Source organism: Cololabis saira, chromosome 11 (assembly GCF_033807715.1).
Source record: "Cololabis saira isolate AMF1-May2022 chromosome 11, fColSai1.1, whole genome shotgun sequence".
Taxonomy (NCBI): Eukaryota; Metazoa; Chordata; class Actinopteri; order Beloniformes; family Belonidae; genus Cololabis; species Cololabis saira.
Genome location: NC_084597.1, coordinates 45364446 through 45386186, shown reverse-complemented (window position 1 = coordinate 45386186; position 21741 = coordinate 45364446). Strand labels below are relative to the sequence as shown.

At 42.9% G+C, this 21741-nt stretch overlaps 4 non-coding genes across 4 annotated transcripts; all 4 read right to left on the bottom strand.

Annotated features, from left to right (window-relative positions):
* Positions 1-4154: 4154 nt before the first annotated feature.
* Positions 4155-4228, bottom strand: trnat-agu (transfer RNA threonine (anticodon AGU)). Its single transcript has one exon. It is a non-coding gene; the product is annotated as a tRNA-Thr (tRNA).
* Positions 4229-6912: 2684 nt separating this feature from the next.
* trnat-agu (transfer RNA threonine (anticodon AGU)) lies at positions 6913-6986 on the bottom strand. The gene has a single exon. It is a non-coding gene; the product is annotated as a tRNA-Thr (tRNA).
* Positions 6987-12603: 5617 nt separating this feature from the next.
* trnat-agu (transfer RNA threonine (anticodon AGU)) lies at positions 12604-12677 on the bottom strand. Its single transcript has one exon. It is a non-coding gene; the product is annotated as a tRNA-Thr (tRNA).
* A 1133-nt stretch (positions 12678-13810) lies between these two features.
* trnat-agu (transfer RNA threonine (anticodon AGU)) lies at positions 13811-13884 on the bottom strand. Its single transcript has one exon. It is a non-coding gene; the product is annotated as a tRNA-Thr (tRNA).
* Positions 13885-21741: the final 7857 nt, after the last annotated feature.

The following is a 21741-nucleotide window of genomic DNA, read 5'->3' as shown; positions in this document are numbered from 1 at the left end:
CCTGTCGCGGCGGCAATCCCCGAACCCGGTGGTGGACACCGGAAGTAAGGGATGCCGTCAAGCTGAAGAAGGAGTCCTACCGAGCCTGGCTAGCTCGGCGGACTCCCGAGGCAGCTGACGGGTACCGGCAGGCCAAGCGGACTGCGGCCCGGGCGGTCGCGGAAGCAAAAACTCGGGTCTGGGAAAAGTTCGGGGAGGCCATGGAGGAGGACTACCGGTCGGCCTCGAGGAAATTCTGGCAAACCATCCGGCGCCTCAGGAGGGGGAAGCAGTGCTCCACCAACACTGTTTACAGTGGAGGAGGGGAGCTGTTGACCTCGACTGGGGACATCGTCGGGCGGTGGAAGGAATACTTCGAGGATCTCCTCAATCCCGCTGACACGCCTTCCGTCGAGGAAGCAGAGGCTGAGGATTCAGAGGTTGATTCATTCATCACCCAAGCTGAAGTCACTGAGGTAGTTCGGAAGCTCCTCAGTGGCAAGGCACCGGGGGTGGATGAGATCCGCCCTGAGTACCTCAAGTCTCTGGATGTTGCAGGGCTGTCGTGGCTGACACGCCTCTGCAGCATCGCGTGGCAGTCGGGGACAGTGCCTCTGGACTGGCAGACCGGGGTGGTGGTCCCTCTCTTCAAAAAGGGGGACCGGAGGGTGTGTTCCAACTACCGGGGAATCACACTCCTCAGCCTCCCGGGGAAAGTCTATTCCAGGGTGCTGGAGAGGAGAATTCGGCCGATAGTCGAACCTCGGATTCAAGAGGAACAATGCGGTTTTCGTCCCGGTCGTGGAACACTGGACCAGCTCTACACCCTCCGCAGGGTGCTCGAGGGCGCATGGGAGTTTGCCCAACCAGTCCACATGTGTTTTGTGGACTTGGAGAAGGCTTTCGACCGTGTCCCACGTGGCATCCTGTGGGGGGTGCTCCGAGAGTATGGGGTCGGAGGCCCTCTGCTGAGGGCTGTACGGTCCCTGTATGACCGGAGCAGGAGCTTGGTTCGCATTGCCGGCAGTAAGTCAGACCTGTTCCCGGTGCGTGTTGGACTCCGGCAGGGCTGCCCTTTGTCACCGGTTCTGTTCATTATTTTTATGGACAGAATTTCTAGGCGCAGCCAGGGGCCGGAGGGGGTACGGTTCGGGAGCCACTTGATTTCATCTCTGCTTTTTGCAGATGATGTGGTCTTGTTGGCTCCCTCGAGCCAGGACCTTCAGCATGCACTGGGGCGGTTTGCAGCCGAGTGTGAAGCAGCTGGGATGAGAATCAGCACCTCTAAGTCTGAGGCCATGGTTCTCGACCGGAAAAAGGTGGCTTGCACCCTCCAGGTCGGGGGAGAGTTCCTGCCTCAGGTGGAGGAGTTCAAGTATCTTGGGGTCTTGTTCACGAGTGAGGGGAGAACGGAGCGCGAGATCGACAGGCGGATCGGTGCGGCGGCCGCAGTAATGCGGTCATTGTATCGGTCCGTCGTGGTGAAGAGGGAGCTGAGCCGAAAGGCAAAGCTCTCAGTTTACCGGTCGATCTACGTTCCCACCCTCACCTATGGTCATGAACTCTGGGTCATGACCGAAAGAACGGGATCCCGGATACAAGCGGCCGAAATGAGTTTCCTCCGCAGGGTGGCGGGGCGCTCCCTTAGAGATAGGGTGAGGAGCTCTGTCACCCGGGAGGAGCTCGGAGTAGAGCCGCTGCTCCTCCACATCGAGAGGAGCCAGCTGAGGTGGCTCGGGCACCTGTATAGGATGCCCCCTGGACGCCTCCCTCGTGAGGTGTTCCGGGCATGTCCCACCGGGAGGAGGCCCCGAGGAAGACCCAGGACACGCTGGAGTGACTACGTCGCTCGGCTGGCCTGGGAACGCCTTGGAGTCCCCCCGGAAGAGCTGGAGGAGGTGTCCAGGGAGAGGGAAGTCTGGGGATCCCTGCTCCGACTGCTGCCCCCGCGACCCGGACTCGGATAATGCGGTGGACAATGGATGGATGGATGGATGGATGGGTTTAGTTTTTACTTCAGAAAAAAAAAAAAAGAAAGAGACCCGGAGACGCCCAAGCCACAGCCCCCCCAGCCACCCCCCCCACCGCCATGAGGCAACCCCCCCCACAGGCCCCCAAGGCCCCCACCGGCCAGGGACAGGGCCCCGCGGCCCCCCCCCACCGCCCCCCAGGGGCCACCGGAGGCCCGCGCCCCAGACCCCCCAAGCCGACCCCCAACCCCAAGGGCTACGAGATCACCACCCCCCCGCCCCCACTAGGTAACAAAGCCAATAATAGGGGACCACAGAGAGTGCAATTCAGCCGTTCAGTGGAGGCAGACATTATCTCACTACTAATATGATCTGATAAAAGATTCCTAAAATGGTTGATACATAACCTGGATTTTTGTTTCCAATTTACTAGAATGGTTTTCTTTGCGATACATAAGGCAGTGAGAAGCCGGTGTGTCCAATTAGGTTCTATTTGAGTGTCTCCCAGGTGACCTAATATACATACCGTGGGGCAAACTGGGATTCTGTGGTTGATCCATGTGGATAAATCCTCACAAATCTCCTTCCAGAACCTCTGTACCGGTGTACAGAACCATAAAGCATGCATATAATTATCTGGGGTGTTCTCTGTGCACTGTGAACAGATATTAGAGGTGACAAAGCCCATCTGGAACATCCTTTGTCCAGTATAATGTATTCTATGAAGAACTTTGTACTGTATAAGTTGTAAGTTTGGGTTTTTAGTCATAGTAAACGTATTTAAGCATATTTGTGACCAAGAAAACTGGTCGGTATTAAGAGAGAGATCCGCCTCCCACTTGGAGGTCGGGAGAGAGACTGAATCGTCCAGTTTAGACACTAACCTGTAGAGTTTTGATAACAACTTTAAAGTGCTTAGATTCAATAAATCTGTTATCTTAGGGGGAAGTTGTAAATCTAATTGGCTAATTTTGTATGTTTTATTTATTATGGCCTTAAGTTGTTGATACTCTAAAAATGTATTCCTGCTAACTCCGTATTGAACAATAAGTGTATTGAAAGGTACAAACTGTCCTCCTACAATTACGTGCTGTAAATACCGTATTCCTTGATCTCTCCATTGAACGAAATTAACCATCTTTTTATCATTTTTCACGATGTCTGGGTTGTTCCATATGGGTGTACGGTCACATGGAAAAAGTGAAATTTTAGCTACTTTAAGAAATTCCCACCAAGCTGATAAAGTTGTGCTAATATTAATGCTTTTGAAACATTGATGATGTTTGATACTTTGACTAATGAATGGTAACTCTGAGATTTCTAGTTCATTACAAAACACTTGCTCTGAGTCCAGCCATTGACTATCTAAAGGATGATCTTTTGACCATTTTACAATATACTGTAATTTATTGGCTATGAAGTAATACTGAAAATTAGGTAACTCTAAACCTCCATATTCTTTGGATTTTTGCAATGTCTTTAAACTAATACGTGGAGTTTTATTTTTCCACAGAAATTTTGAAACATATGAGTCCAACGATTTAAACCAGGAAAGAGGGGGTTTAAAATTAAATTCAGTCTTCCTGTGTGAATTAGTGTGAAGACGAGGTGACCCGTTCCCTCTTCAGGGAACTAAAGGCTGATTTATGGTTCCGCGTTACACCAACACAGAGCCTACGGCGTAGGGTACACGTCGATTTAACGCAGAACCGTGGACACGCTTTGCTACGCAGCCGCTGCCCGGAGCAACGCTTTGTCTCCTCCCCTCCTACACGTCATTCAAGCAGCCAATCAGCGCAGAGCCTCATTATCATACCCCCCCCTTCCCTTAGAATGGAGCACAGACAAAGGGGTTAGAAGCGGTAAAACTATAGACACGGAAATTCAGCCACAGGCTGAATTTCTGATTTATGTAGAAAAAACAAGCTTAAAATTGTTTTTAAGACATTCAAAGCCTATTTAAAATATACATTAAATGCCATAATATGTCCCCTTTAAAGGAGAAGAACCAGACATTACCTCCCTCTCAAGCAGTCCACTTCTCTTAGAAGAACTTTGAGACTGGAATGTGTGAATTAACTTTGGTTAAGAAACCTTCAATATGCCTTTCTTTATTTTGAAGCTACCTGTCATTTTTCCATTTCACCACCATGGATGAATGAGACGTCTATCATCTTTTTCTCATCCAAAGACAGATGAGTCTAGAGGCTCTGCTGGGATTTGAACCCAGGATCTCCTGTTTACTAGACAGGTGCTTTGACCAACTAAGCCACAGGGCCTCCACAACCTCTAGAACAGTAAGTTCTAGTGTCCTACCTCACATTCACTTTTTACAGGTCACTTGAACCAATACAAAACAGGTTCAAGCGACTAAGATCAGGGTTTGTGTTTGTTTTTTTTTACGTTATTTTTTTTTTCATGATTTATTTTTATGTATTTTTTTCCTTTTTTAAATCATTCATTCAGGATTCCCTCCATCATCTGTTGACCTTCAGCGTCTGCGTCGGACAACTCTCCTGCGTCTGCGGGCGACGCGGGTCCTACGGACTCTCCGGCGCCTGCGGACGGGGCGAGAGCTCTGTCTGCGTCTGCGTGGCATTGTCAAAAGATGTGATGAGAACTAGTAAGAAGGAGTTCTATTTATAAACTCTGTTACAAGCTTGTTGATGGAATGGAATGGTTCATGGAATTGATGACATCATATATTCTTAAATGGAATTAATGACATCATAACTTGATGACATCATATCTTCTTCAATGGAATTGATGACCATATTATTTGGGGTTTTTGGTTTAGTTTTTACTTCAGAAAAAAAAAAAAAGAAAGAGACCCGGAGACGCCCAAGCCACAGCCCCCCCAGCCACCCCCCCCACCGCCATGAGGCAACCCCCCCCACAGGCCCCCAAGGCCCCCACCGGCCAGGGACAGGGCCCCGCGGCCCCCCCCACCGCCCCGCAGGGGCCACCGGAGGCTCGCGCCCCAGACCCCCCAAGCCGACCCCCAACCCCAAGGGCTACGAGATCACCACCTCCCCGCCCCCACTAGGTAACGAAGCCAATAATAGGGGACCACAGAGAGTGCAATTCAGCCGAATGTTGTTCAGTGGAGGCAGACATTATCTCACTACTAATATGATCTGATAAAAGATTCCTAAAATGGTTGATACATAACCTGGATTTTTGTTTCCAATTTACTAGAATGGTTTTCTTTGCGATACATAAGGCAGTGAGAAGCCGGTGTGTCCAATTAGGTTCTATTTGAGTGTCTCCCAGGTGACCTAATATACATACCGTGGGGCACACTGGGATTCTGTGGTTGATCCATGTGGATAAATCCTCACAAATCTCCTTCCAGAACCTCTGTACCGGTGTACAGAACCATAAAGCATGCATATAATTATCTGGGGTGTTCTCTGTGCACTGTGAACAGATATTAGAGGTGACAAAGCCCATCTGGAACATCCTTTGTCCAGTATAATGTATTCTATGAAGAACTTTGTACTGTATAAGTTGTAAGTTTGGGTTTTTAGTCATAGTAAACGTATTTAAGCATATTTGTGACCAAGAAAACTGGTCGGTATTAAGAGAGAGATCCGCCTCCCACTTGGAGGTCGGGAGAGAGACTGAATCGTCCAGTTTAGACACTAACCTGTAGAGTTTTGATAACAACTTTAAAGAGCTTAGATTCAATAAATCTGTTATCTTAGGGGGAAGTTGTAAATCTAATTGGCTAATTTTGTATGTTTTATTTATTATGGCCTTAAGTTGTTGATACTCTAAAAATGTATTCCTGCTAACTCCGTATTGAACAATAAGTGTATTGAAAGGTACAAACTGTCCTCCTACAATTACGTGCTGTAAATACCGTATTCCTTGATCTCTCCATTGAACGAAATTAACCATCTTTTTATCATTTTTCACGATGTCTGGGTTGTTCCATATGGGTGTACGGTCACATGGAAAAAGTGAAATTTTAGCTACTTTAAGAAATTCCCACCAAGCTGATAAAGTTGTGCTAATATTAATGCTTTTGAAACATTGATGATGTTTGATACTTTGACTAATGAATGGTAACTCTGAGATTTCTAGTTCATTACAAAACACTTGCTCTGAGTCCAGCCATTGACTATCTAAAGGATGATCTTTTGACCATTTTACAATATACTGTAATTTATTGGCTATGAAGTAATACTGAAAATTAGGTAACTCTAAACCTCCATATTCTTTGGATTTTTGCAATGTCTTTAAACTAATACGTGGAGTTTTATTTTTCCACAGAAATTTTGAAACATATGAGTCCAACGATTTAAACCAGGAAAGAGGGGGTTTAAAATTAAATTCAGTCTTCCTGTGTGAATTAGTGTGAAGACGAGGTGACCCGTTCCCTCTTCAGGGAACTAAAGGCTGATTTATGGTTCCGCGTTACACCAACACAGAGTCTACGGCGTAGGGTACACGTCGATTTAACGCAGAACCGTGGACACGCTTTGCTACGCAGCCGCTGCCCGGAGCAACGCTTTGTCTCCTCCCCTCCTACACGTCATTCAAGCAGCCAATCAGCGCAGAGCCTCATTATCATACCCCCCCCTTCCCTTAGAATGGAGCACAGACAAAGGGGTTAGAAGCGGTAAAACTATAGACACGGCCCACAGGCTGAATTTCTGATTTATGTAGAAAAAACAAGCTTAAAATTGTTTTTAAGACATTCAAAGCCTATTTAAAATATACATTAAATGCCATAATATGTCCCCTTTAAAGGAGAAGAACCAGACATTACCTCCCTCTCAAGCAGTCCACTTCTCTTAGAAGAACTTTGAGACTGGAATGTGTGAATTAACTTTGGTTAAGAAACCTTCAATATGCCTTTCTTTATTTTGAAGCTACATGTCATTTTTCCATTTCACCACCATGGATGAATGAGACGTCTATCATCTTTTTCTCATCCAAACACAGATGAGTCTAGAGGCTCTGCTGGGATTTGAACCCAGGATCTCCTGTTTACTAGACAGGTGCTTTGACCAACTAAGCCACAGGGCCTCCACAACCTCTCACTTACCTCGTCTCAGACATCAAAACAGTATGGAGCTAGAACGGTCTCATAATTCGCAAATGCACACACCATTTCACAAATGCACAGGACAAAATGCACAAATGCACACACCGATCCGCAAATGCACACACCGTTTCACAAATGCACACACCGTTTCACAAATGCACAGGACATTTCACACGTGCGTAAGACAAGATACACAAATGTATTTTTGTCATCGGTTGCTGCATTGGCAGAACGAAGAGCTCTCCCGACGGCTCTGGTTGAACGGCCCGACAAACCATCTCTGATCGCGCTGTTTTCTTTACCGAGATCACAAGAAAAGCAGAAGAGTGATCTCCTCTCCATCCTGTTTGCGTTCTTGTTTATTTATCTTTACTTCACCAACTCCATATATTGAATCACTTTTCTAACCGAACGGCGCTAACGCAGTTCAAACGGCAGGTGTATCCGCCCCTTTAATCTGATTGGTTTAGAGTAAGTCGTGTTTTATCCACTGCTCTGCGTCCCCCACGTGGGCTCTTATGATTGGCTGAAACAAAGGAAGACATCTGATTGGTTGAAGATCCTTCTGTGTTTAAAAAAAACGTATTTTTGGATTGATCACGTCAGGGAAGTCTTAAAAGTCCCACGCAAATCCAGCGCAGCTCACAGACAAAAAAACGTTTGTAAATCCGGTTATATTTGTGTGTGCATCAAAAATACATTTGTATATCTTGTCCTACGCACGTGTGAATTGTTCTGTGTATTTGTGAAACTTGTCCTTGACCTTTTTAAGCGAGGTCAAACTTGGAAAGTAACTGACTGTCAGACACACCACATAAAGAAATACACATTTGGTCAAGAAGAATTGGAGGAGTACCCCACCTTGTGGCACGAGTGAAGAACAGCAAAGCATTAAAGTGACTAAAAGGAGAAGAACCAGACATTACCTCCCTCTCAAGCAGTCCACATCTCTTAGAAGAACTTGAATGTGCGAATTAACTTTGGGTAAGAAACATTCAATGTGCCTTTATTTTGTTTAAGCTACATGTCATTTTTTCATTTCACCACCATGGTTTAACCATGAATGAATGAGACATCTATCATCTTTTTCTCATCCAAAGACAGATGAGTCTAGAGGCTCTGCTGGGATTTGAACCCAGGATCTCCTGTTTACTAGACAGGTGCTTTGACCAACTACAGTTTTTCTCTATTGCTTAAACACATTTCACGATACTGCCCTCACTTTTCACAAAACTCTAAACACAAAACACTTTTCTAAAGCTACGTACACTAAACCTCACAGTTTCTTTTCAAAACCAACCCATCACACCAAAACAGTTGCTCATATGCTCAAAAACCAACCCATCACACCAAAACAGCTGCTCATATGCTCAAAAACCAACCCATCACACCAAAACAGCTGCTCATATGCTCAAAAACCAACCCATCACACCAAAACAGTTCCTCATATGCTCAAAAGCAAACTCTGACACCAAAATACCACTCAAGGCTTGCAGAAATGTAAACACTACTGAGCATCATTAACCACATTACCAAAAAAATTGAAAACACAATGTTCACAGTGTGAGACTGTTCTTTTTACAGTTTCACATGTGCCAGGATGCATTTGAGCAACCCTTATTTATTCTCAAATATGTTTTCAGCATTACAGTAACTATAGATTTGTGCATTTCATGGGAATAGTGACAAAATGCAGAAAATGCAGTAATATCACAACTCAATGCAAAAATGAGTACTGTAAACTCCATAGAGGATCCATTACACACAATAGATACAGTAAAGTAACAATTGAGAACACAATGTTCAGGGTGCGATTTCTTTTACTACAGTACGTTTGAAAATTGACACAGTATGTTGTATGTTGACACCGAAATCATGGGGCGTCATCACGTCGGGCTGGGTCGGGCCACAGGACCTCATCAACGTCACAGGCAATATTGTCCATAGCCAAACAACGTGGGAAGAATGCCCTGGCATGCCACACCCAGCTTTGGAACACCTCCACAGCCACATCATCACAGGCCAGGTCCATAGCCCTGAGAAGGTTCTCTCTGGTGTAAGGTTGGCGGTCATAGACCTTCCACCGCCATGATGAGAAGAACTCCTCTATTGGGTTTAGGAACGGAGAGTAGGGTGGCAGACACACATCCTTCTCCTCTCCATCCTTGGCCTGCTCCTCTTTGGACTGCTTCTTGTCCTCTTTGGCCCACTCCTCGGCCCACTCCTCTCCCTCCTCGACCTGCTCCTCTCCCTCCTTGACCTGCTCCTCTCCCTCCTTGACCTGCTCCTCTCCCTCCTCTGACACGAACTCCTCTTCTTCTGTCTTGATCATCCATTTTTGTTTTTGAGCCTTCAGCAAACTGCACTGACTTATATAGGTGTGGTCACATCATTTGCAATAGGTGTTTTCAATTATGAGTAGTTGTGTTTACTGATTGAAACCAGGTATGTTCATTGTGTTCAAATTTTGCTGATTGTGGGTAGCATTTTGCATCACATGAGCTTCACAATGCATATTGGAGCAGAGTTATATGCAAAATGTGTTTTAGCACGGTAAAATGTGTTTAGAGTTTTGAGAAAAAGGGGATGGGTTTTGTGAACAGTGTCTACAGGTGAATTGTGTTTGTGGTTGTGACAAAAGGGGGGTAGTTTTACTAAATGTGTTTAGGCAACTGGTCATTTGGTTTAGAGTACTGGGTTTTGTGTTTTGGCAATAGAGAAAAACTGTAAGCCACAGGGCCTCCACAACCTCTAGAATAGTGAGTTCTAGTGTCCTACCTCACATTCACTTTTTACAGGTCACTTGAACCAATACAAAACAGGTTCAAGTGACTAAGATCAGGGTTTGTGTTTGTTTTTTGTTTTTTTTTTACGTTATTTTTTTTTTCATGATTTATTTTTATGTATTTTTTCCTTTTTTAAATCATTCATTCAGGATTCCCTCCATCATCTGTTGACCTTCAGCGTCTGCGTCGGACAACTCTCCTGCGTCTGCGGGCGACGCGGGTCCTACGGACTCTCCGGCGCCTGCGGACGGGGCGAGAGCTCTGTCTGCGTCTGCGTGGCATTGTCAAAAGATGTGATGAGAACTAGTAAGAAGTAGTTCTATTTATAAACTCTGTTACAAGCTTGTTGATGGAATGGAATGGTTCATGGAATTGATGACATCATTTCTTCTTCAATGGAATTAATGACATCATAACTTGATGACATCATATATTCTTAAATGGAAATAATGACATCATAACTTGATGACATCATATCTTCTTCAATGGAATTAATGACATCATAACTTGATGACATCATATCTTCTTCAATGGAATTAATGACATCATAACTTGATGACATCATATCTTCTTCAATGGAATTGATGACCATATTATTTGGGGTTTTTGGTTTAGTTTTTACTTCATAACAGTGATGATGTCATAGAAAATAAAGAAAGAGACCCGGAGACGCCCAAGCCACAGCCCCCCGCCCGAGCCCCCCCAGCCACCCCCCCCACCGCCATGAGGCAACCCCCCCCACAGGCCCCCAAGGCCCCCACCGGCCAGGGACAGGGCCCCGCGGCCCCCCCCCACCGCCCCGCAGGGGCCACCGGAGGCCCGCGCCCCAGACCCCCCAAGCCGACCCCCAACCCCAAGGGCTACGAGATCACCACCCCCCCCGCCCCCACTAGGTAACGAAGCCAATAATAGGGGACCACAGAGAGTGCAATTCAGCCGAATGTTGTTCAGTGGAGGCAGACATTATCTCACTACTAATATGATCTGATAAAAGATTCCTAAAATGGTTGATACATAACCTGGATTTTTGTTTCCAATTTACTAGAATGGTTTTCTTTGCGATACATAAGGCAGTGAGAACCCGGTGTGTCCAATTAGGTTCTATTTGAGTGTCTCCCAGGTGACCTAATATACATACCGTGGGGCACACTGGGATTCTGTGGTTGATCCATGTGGATAAATCCTCACAAATCTCCTTCCAGAACCTCTGTACCGGTGTACAGAACCATAAAGCATGCATATAATTATCAGGAGTGTTCTCTGTGCACTGTGAATATAGATATTAGAGGTGACAAAGCCCATCTGGAACATCCTTTGTCCAGTATAATGTATTCTATGAAGAACTTTGTACTGTATAAGTTGTAGGTTTGGGTTTTTAGTCATAGTAAACGTATTTAAGCATATTTGTGACCAAGAAAACTGGTCGGTATTAAGAGAGAGATCCGCCTCCCACTTGGAGATCGGGAGAGAGACTGAATCGTCCAGTTTAGACACTAACCTGTAGAGTTTTGATAACAACTTTAAAGTGCTTAGATTCAATAAATCTATTATCTTAGCGGGAAGTTGTAAATCTAATTGGCTAATTTTGTATGTTTTATTTATTATGGCCTTAAGTTGTTGATACTCTAAAAATGTATTCCTGCTAACTCCGTATTGAACAATAAGTGTATTGAAAGGTACAAACTGTCCTCCTACAATTACGTGCCGTAAATACCGTATTCCTTGATCTCTCCATTGAACGAAATTAACCATCTTTTTATCATTTTTCACGATGTCTGGGTTGTTCAATATGGGTGTACGGTCACATGGAAAAAGTGAAATTTTAGCTACTTTAAGAAATTCCCACCAAGCTGATAAAGTTGTGCTAATATTAATGCTTTTGAAACATTGATGATGTTTGATACTTTGACTAATGAATGGTAACTCTGAGATTTCTAGTTCGTTACAAAAAACTTGCTCTGAGTCCAGCCATTGACTATCTAAAGGATGATCTTTTGACCATTTTACAATATACTGTAATTTATTGGCTATGAAGTAATACTGAAAATTAGGTAACTCTAAACCTCTATATTCTTTGGATTTTTGCAATGTCTTTAAACTAATACGTGGAGTTTTATTTTTCCACAGAAATTTTGAAACATATGAGTCCAACGATTTAAACCAGGAAAGAGGGGGTTTAAAATTAAATTCAGTCTTCCTGTGTGAATTAGTGTGAAGACGAGGTGACCCGATCCCTCTTCAGGGAACTAAAGGCTGATTTATGGTTCCGCGTTACACCAACACAGAGCCTACGGCGTAGGGTACACGTCGATTTAACGCAGAACCGTGGACACGCTTTGCTACGCAGCCGCTGCCCGGAGCAACGCTTTGTCTCCTCCCCTCCTACACGTCATTCAAGCAGCCAATCAGCGCAGAGCCTCATTATCATACCCCCCCCTTCCCTTAGGATGGAGCACAGACAAAGGGGTTAGAAGCGGTAAAACTATAGACACGGCCCACAGGCTGAATTTCTGATTTATGTAGAAAAAACAAGCTTAAAATTGTTTTTAAGACATTCAAAGCCTATTTAAAATATACATTAAATGCCATAATATGTCCCCTTTAAAGGAGAAGAACCAGACATTACCTCCCTCTCAAGCAGTCCACTTCTCTTAGAAGAACTTTAAGACTGGAATGTGTGAATTAACTTTGGTTAAGAAACCTTCAATATGCCTTTCTTTATTTTGAAGCTACCTGTCATTTTTCCATTTCACCACCATGGATGAATGAGACGTCTATCATCTTTTTCTCATCCAAACACAGATGAGTCTAGAGGCTCTGCTGGGATTTGAACCCAGGATCTCCTGTTTACTAGACAGGTGCTTTGACCAACTAAGCCAAAGGGCCTCCACAACCTCTCACTTACCTCGTCTCAGACATCAAAACAGTATGGAGCTAGAACGGTCTCATAATTCGCAAATGCACACACCATTTCACAAATGCACAGGACAAAATGCACAAATGCACACACCGATCCGCAAATGCACACACCGTTTCACAAATGCACACACCGTTTCACAAATGCACAGGACAATTCACACGTGCGTAAGACAAGATACACAAATGTATTTTTGTCATCGGTTGCTGCATCGGCAGAACGAAGAGCTCTCCCGACGGCTCTGGTTGAACGGCCCGACAAACCATCTCTGATCACGCTGTTTTCTTTACCGAGATCACAAGAAAAGCAGAAGAGTGATCTCCTCTCCATCCTGTTTGCTGTCTTGTTTATTTATCTTTACTCCACCAACTCCATATATTGAATCACTTTTCTAACCGAACGGCGCTAACGCAGTTCAAACGGCAGGTGTATCCGCCCCTTTAATCTGATTGGTTTAGAGTAAGTCGTGTTTTATCCACTGCTCTGCGTCCCCCACGTGGGCTCTTATGATTGGCTGAAACAAAGGAAGACATCTGATTGGTTGCAGATCCTTCTGTGTTAAAAAAAAACGTATTTTTGGATTGATCACGTCAGGGAAGTCTTAAAAGTCCCACGCAAATCCAGCGCAGCTCACAGACAAAAAAACATTTGTAAATCAGGTTATATTTGTGTGTGCCTCAAAAATACATTTGTATATCTTGTCCTACGCACGTGTGAATTGTTCTGTGTATTTGTGAAACTTGTCCTTGACCTTTTTAAGCGAGGTCAAACTTGGAAAGTAACTGACTGTCAGACACACCACGTAAAGAAATACACATTTGGTCAAGAAGAATTGGAGGAGTACCCCACCTTGTGGCACGAGTGAAGAACAGCAAAGCATTAAAGTGACTAAAAGGAGAAGAACCAGACATTACCTCCCTCTCAAGCAGTCCACATCTCTTCGAAGAACTTGAATGTGTGAAATAACTTTGGTTAAGAAACATTCAATGTGCCTTTATTTTGTTTAAGCTACATGTCATTTTTCCATTTCACCACCATGGTTGAACCATGGATGAATGAGACATCTATAATCTTTTTCTCATCAATACACAGATGAGTCTAGAGGCTCTGCTGGGATTTGAACCCAGGATCTCCTGTTTACTAGACAGGTGCTTTGACCAACTAAGCCACAGGGCCTCCACAACCTCTAGAACAGTGAGTTCTAGTGTCCTACCTCACATTCACTCTTTACAGGTCACTTGAACCAATACAAAACAGGTTCAAGTGACTACGATCAGGGTTTGGGTTTGTTTTTTGTTTTTTTTTACGTTATTTTTGTTCATTATTTATTTTGATGTATTTTTTCAGGATTCCCTCCATCATCTGTTGACCTTCAGCGTCTGCGTCGGACAGCTCTCCTGCGTATGCGGGCGACGCGGGTCCTACGGACTCTCCGGCGCCTGCGGACGGGGCGAGAGCTCTGTCTGCGTCTGCGTGGCATTGTCAAAAGATGTGATGAGAACTAGTAAGAAGGAGTTCTATTTATAAACTCTGTTACAAGCTTGTTGATGGAATGGAATGTTAATGGAATTGATGACATCATATATTCTTCAATGGAATTAATGACATCATAACTTGATGACATCATATCTTCTTCAATGGAATTAATGACATCATAACTTGATGACATCATATCTTCTTCAATGGAATTAATGACATCATAACTTGATGACATCATATCTTCTTCAATGGAATTGATGACCATATTATTTGGGTTTTTTTGGTTTAGTCATAAATAAGTCATATTTTCATTGCCTGTTGTCATGGAGACGTAATTATCATTTCCATTGACAGGATCCTGAAATTAAGGTAGATGTTGTGTTTCTTTTTTTTATGATGATAAGCAATGGACAATGGACAATCTATCTCTCTCTGCTTTTCTTTCACAAATGTGGGAATGGTCCAAACTTGTGTTAAAATGTACAAAACAGTAAAGTTTATTAGAATCAACCCTGGAACATATTATTACATTTGTATGTACATGTTGTATGTACTTCTACCTTTTTCCTGTTTTTTGTTCCTCCTCTTTTTAAAGGAACGTTTGAGATTTTCCAGTCAAATGTAACATCATGTGATCTAATTGTAACATGTCTAAAGTCTGAACGATCCTACAATATCTGATGATGGAACGAGTGAAAACTGCTGGATTGTTGAATTTTCTCCTGAATAAAGCAGAACTCTGTAATCTGTGTTTGTCTCTGATGTTACAGTCTCGATTTTGAAAAGCTCAATTTTAAGTTGCTTTTAGAGTCAGATAGATTGTTGGTCTTGCAGGGGTTAAAACCTGTATAAATATCAACTCTGTTGACCAGAAATTCATGTTAAATTAACAACTGTGATGGAAATTCTTAGTTGAGAGTAACCAGTCACCAGCAGAACATGTTTTTACTGATAAATCTTTATTCCGTATAAGAGCACACTGGGACTGGAGAGGTCACGATGTTGGGCTTTTGTTTTCCGAGGCGACCTGAAGGCATCACTGAAGCTGCACCGGCCTCTCGGCTCTCTTCCACTTCTCTCCTGCATCCAATCTCTGGATACAACATCCTGAGAAAACCACCTAATCTGCCTCCCGTATTCCTCCTCTGACTCCTGGGATGTATTTCCCCACAGTTTCACCTTGAGCTGATAAACCTTAGATTCTCTAGTGCAGATATAAAACTACTGCATTGAAATTTGCTTTGCCTCCCTCTCGTCCAGATTTTCCATTCTATTTTAACCTTTTAACTTTTAACTTTAACCTCTGGAGGAGAAATAAAGCATTACATTTGAATTGATCTGGGCCCCTCTGGTGGCCAGTGAAACAAATTTAACAAAAATGGATCAAGAGCTTCCCTCTAGTGGAAGACTAAGGGCATTGCATGTTTGACACTGAGATAATAAAGGTGAATGGCCAGGGATCCCATTGAATGAATGTAACATCACAACTAAATACCAAAGGACCAGGTACCATTCAGAATGATATTAATAAACATAAAATAATACATGTATAATATACAATAAAATAATAATTAAATAAATAATAAAAGAGATAATTGTAATAGCAAGGAATAATCACAGCCAAATACCATTAACCCCAAATTAGCTCCCAGATGTTGAAACTAGTTTATCTAAGAATTAAATTCAAAATCAGAGGGTATCACCTGCATCACACTGATCCACAGATAATACCCTGCCAAACACTATCCATGAGGCTAAATTAAACCTTCATTTATAACTCCTTTGTGCTTTGGTTATAATCTTAATTGGACATTTCTCCCTGGATACTGTACATTAATGTTTTTATTTTTAATAACTATGTTTGTTTTTTGTTGCAGTTATTTTCAATAATCATTTCTTAAAACCTACAACAATGGCAGAGGACACATGAATGGAAAACAGAATAAAAAACATCTCACTGTACGACTTGGATCTGCTTCATTCTGGGTGAGATGTCAATAATGTTGTACACCTCATATATGACCTTATACTATATATACTATTATAATACCATATATACTTTTTTCTTTTCATTCATATCCATACATACTGTTTCATTTACCCATATCAACACTCACTGACCACTACACAAGGGCGCAGATGGCACTGGGGACGGGGGGGACACGTCCCCCCCAAATTTATAATGACCCCGATCCATCCCCCCCAGATTTATAGTGGTCCCCGATCCGAGCAGAAAACTGACAATTGCGCCCACGTCAAGCCTGATTTATCATCATTTATACAGCTATCGTCGAAAGCATCCTCACCTCATCCATCACAGTCTGGTTCGGCAGTCTCGACTCACTCTCCCGGAAGAAATTACAGCGCATCATCAACAGAGCATCCAAAATCATTGCCTCACCCCTACCATCCCTTGAATCACTCTACCAAAAAAGGTCACTACGCAGAGCCTGCAAGATCATATCTGATCCCACTCACCCCGCACACTATGCCTTCCAACTACTGGGAGGCGTTACAGGACAATTGCCTCACACACAACCCGCTTCAAAAACAGTTTCATTCCTACTGCAATCAATATCCTGAACTCCAATCGCTGAGGATTATGCATGCCTATAGTATTTTGAAATGTGTGTCTGTATGTATTTATGTTATATGTTTTATGTTTAAATGTAATGTTGGAACCTGTACCAAGAAGCTGTACTGAGACCAAATTCCACCAGCCTGGCTGTGTGGTCATTAATAAATAATAATTATTATTATTAATAAATTATTATTTATGGTTCCGCGTTAAATCGACAGCGTAGCCTACGGCGTAGGGTACGCGGCGACGCGCTAGTACGTTCGCGTATCCGCGTATCCTACGCCGTAAGCTTTGCGTTGGTGCAACGCGGAACCATAAATGTCCGTCACTGATCTGCTTCCAGATTCATTCATATGATCTACAGGACTGTCTCAGAAAATTTGAATATTGTGATAGTCCTTTATTTTCTGGCCTCATCCCAATAAATATTATTATTTTAATATTGCTGATCATGGCTTACGGCTATGGCTAAGATTAAGATTCCCAGAATATTCAAATTTTTTTAGATAGGATATTTGAGTTTTCTTAAGCTGTAAGCCATGATCAGCAATATTAAAATAATAACAGGCTTGCAATATTTCAGTTGATTTTTAATGAATCCAGAATGTATGACATTTTTGCTTTACAGAAAATAAAGGACTTTATCACGATATTCTAATTTTCTGAGACAGTCCTGTATATTTATGGTTATATTTATTTGTGATGCTATGTTTTATTTTCTGTTGCTAGATTGTGTGATGGGTGAGGTAGCCCAGACTAAATGTAGCATTTTCTTTGTTCTGCAGCAATATTGCTGCAATAAAGCATTTGAAATACACTTTAAATATTATTGTTTTGCTACCATCATTACGCTTGAAATTATGGGACAATGCATAATTTAGTGTTGAATAACGTGTCAGGCATGATCTGAGATGCGCCGTAGTCATCATTTTCTAGAACCGGCCCTGCATAAACATTGGGGATCTCATTTCATTTCATTAACTGTCCCTTTCTTTCGAATTGCATGTTCCATTATGTCCCACTTTTTAAACTGGGAAGCTCTCAGTTCTGAGGTTCTGTTGTTCGGAGCAACGAGTTCCGACTTCCAATGTAAATGTAAGGCACCATCTCAGAGCGCAGCTTCAGTGCGTTACGCAGATTAAAAACATGGTTGCGATCAACAATGACTCAAAAAAGGCTCACTGGCACTGCTGTGTGCCATATTCACCAAGACAGACTTGACAAACTGGACAGACAAGATATTGCCCAGCAATATGTTCAGGGAAATGAAAGGAGGAGAGATGTTTTTGGGACCTATTCAGTCTGCTTCTAGTGGGTAAATTTGTTTGTCTGCAGAGGGAATTCTTTTTTTTTTGTTGATCAATTTTGTTTATTACTGGAAAAGTTTCTGTGATAAGATTCTTCATCCTGCTGAGATCAGCAAATGTATAAATAAAACATATGCAGAAAGCATGAAGTTTTGGTGCGTGATTTACATACCAGACAAATAACAGTTTGATCATGTATGGCTAGTGTTGATCAGGTAGGCCTTTGTCTACCAATGTTCATTCAGTTAGAAAACTCACATGTATATTGCAGCTTCAGTACACACACATATATATATATATATGAAATATTGATTGACGAAGAACTGGGAAAATGAAAAGAAACAAGGATTAATGAAGATCTGGAAAAAAAGACCTGAATTGACTACAAACTGGAAAGATGAGATAAAAGCAGGATTCGACACCTGGATTGATGACAAACTGGAACTGGAAGAAAAATATGAAAAGTAAATTGATGAAGAATCTGAAAATCAAAATGAAACCTGGATTCAACTGCTGCCTGGAATAAGAGAAGTGGAAATGAGTAATGAGATGACACCTGGATTGACGCAGAACTGAAAAAGTAATATAAAACCTGCATTGTGAAAATCGGCGAAATTAAACAAAGTGTCGATTCATGGTGAAGTGTAAAAATGACATGAGGCTTGGTTGGACGACAAATTCGGCAAAATAAAATGAAGCGACGATTGATGATAAAGTGGAATAAGCGGCGGTTCTGGACGCGCCGGTTCCTGGTGCGGAGGCGCCTCGGAGGAGGACGTGGACTGATGAATATTCAGAAAGATGAGATGAAACTGGATGGAGGAAAAACTGGAAAAATATATCCAGCCGCTGTTGTTAAATCGACCAGTTACAGTAATTATGCCATGTACTTTTTTAAATGATTATTGACAATAAAGAAGAAAAGAAACAAAAAAAAAAGCTAAATTTACCAGATTTTTAAATAAAACTCAAACACAGGGAGACGGACTGATGTCGAGCTGGACAAACCACCAAATACCAGCAAATAAACAAAAGAAACACGACCAACCTCAATGAGAACTGTTTCCACCACATCCTTAGTGAGAAGATACCAAGCTGAAGGTGAATAACTCACTGACTCGGTCCAGAGGAATATTTACAGATAAATATACTGCTGGTGACGTCATAAAGGATCAAAGGAGGCAAGAATTCCACCGCCATATCAACCTACGTCATATCAAACCTACGTCATATTAGAGACGCCCCACTTCACTCCCACATGTTCACCGGGGGTTGTTGTCACATTGTGAGTGTCTAAAATAAGAGGCTGTGAACGGGTGAATAGGAAAAAGACTAAATCGCTTTGCAGAGCCTATAAGTGGCTGAACTAAAGAAATAAAGTATAGGAGCGCCATCCATTTATTTGAAGGAGTAACTCGGTCGTCAAAGGACAGCATACGGATGTTTGTGTTGTTCAGTTATGATGAAACAAACACAAACGTGACAGTACACTCGGTAAGTGCGTATAGAACAGTGATTCTTAACCATAGGGCCGCGGCCCAACGTTGGGCCGCGAGCGCCCTCTAGAGGGCCGCAAAAAAAATTCAGTTTTGTGTGTGTGGGCCGCGAGGGCCGCGGGACTGCATAGCAACTCCCGACCAAATGAGGAGAAGACACTCAGCTAGCTGTACGTGTAATAGTAAGAGAAATGGTGTGTATTTACAGAAAAAATCATTTATTTTGCACAGAGTACGTTTAGATCCACCAGGAACAGGGATTCTACAGCGTAGGCTCTGCGTCGATTTACGCGGAACCATTATTCAGGCTTAAGGCGGACGTAATTGAAGCCACCATGAGAAAGGGGAAGGGGGGCGTGATTTGCCAGTGATTGCCCGGCGGCAGCTCCGTGGCGGACACCTGGGGCGGACGGCGAGACCTGGGGCTCGCAGCCGAGAAGGAGACGAGACTCCCGGGGGAGCTGCCCGCAGAGGCGGGCCGGAGAGCGGGAGGAGCCGCCCGGCTGAGCGGGAGCCGACGCGTCCCCGCGGCCGCGGAGCCCGCTGCCGCTCGGGCAGCAGCGGGCTCCGTCGTTACTGCTGAAGGATGGTAGATGCGTGGGTGTCTGCTGGACTGGACTGTTGTTGCAAAAGCATCGGAAAGTGACTGGGCTGCAGCGCGGAGAGCTGTGGGCGCAGCTGATCAGGCTCGGATGAAGCCTGACACGCTGAGACAACTGATTAATTTAATATCTTAAATAAATAAAATCTTAAAACACCCATGTTTGAGTCCAGATACAGCTGTGAAGCAGCTTTCTCCACAATGAACATAATTAAAACTAAATATCGTTCCAGGTTCACCAGCACCTTCACATGTGCATGAGAACCTGACACCATCCAGCCCAGATTTAAAGTCCTGGCAGGAGAAATTAGATCAATTCTCTCACTGAACGACAGAAAGTGGGGGCATAAGATTAAGGGGAAGAAAGACAAACTGCAAAACTGTTCAATTGCTAGAATGTGTTTATATTCATTTATTATAAAAATTTGTTGAGACAATTAACAAAGAAAAGGGGAAATTCAAACTGCTGGTAGAGAAATAAAATAAGATAGCATTTGAAAAATAAAATAAAATCAATTTTATTTTTAAGAGAAAAAAATATGTGTAATTCAAGTTACACATGGCAAATATTTTTGAAATGTACTTTTTTTAATATAACAGTCAGGCTCAGATGTTGATACAACTATGAGGCTACTTGAATATATACACACACATAATATATATATATATATATATATATATATATATATATATATATATATATATATATATATATATATATATATATATATATACATACATACATACATACATACATACATACATACATACATACATACATACATACATACATACAAAGTTTTAGTTGAATACCCCCGCTATACAATTTTAATATTTAATGGGCCCCGGGCCACTCTGTACTGAAGAAATTGGGCCCCAAGGTCAGAAAGGTTAAGAACCCCTGGTATAGAAGACAGTTGTGAAGCCGCAGCTGCCGCTTACGACCATACCGCCATGAACCAGCAGAGGGCGCTGTTGCTACGTTTGGGAACATGTGCACATTCATCCTCGTTTGCAGCAAATCAGCTCCAGCTTCAGACGCGTAGCGTTCAAATGCTCTTTCATGGAGCCTTGGAACGTCATCAAAGAATGTGATGTCTTTGATGACGTCACGAAGAATAGTGGAAGAGGAAGCACACGTAATAGCACACATTAGAGTGAAGATGTATTTCTTTTCTTGTTATTATAAACCCCAGAAAACCAGACACACACAGCTGTTTCAAAGCACAGCAGAAGTAGTGAAATTATTTTGCCACAGGACCATGAAAATATTATAACTGTAATGGCAATCTAACAACAAAAAATGCCATGTGAGGGAATTTGAAGACATTTCCAACTCATGCTGGTTCCAAAAAAAGTGGTCCGACAGGGAGCTGCGTTCAACACTTTATTTTACATGTGCAAAGCTTCAAAAAACAACACCTACAATACCCGGGTGCTGAATGAGAGGTTAAAAAACAAGCTTGTGTATTATCAAAAACACATTAGGCTACTGGCGACAGAACAAACCATGCGGACACACTCCATGCACGGTTGAAAAACTGTGTGGCTTCCCAGCTCCTAGCTCCC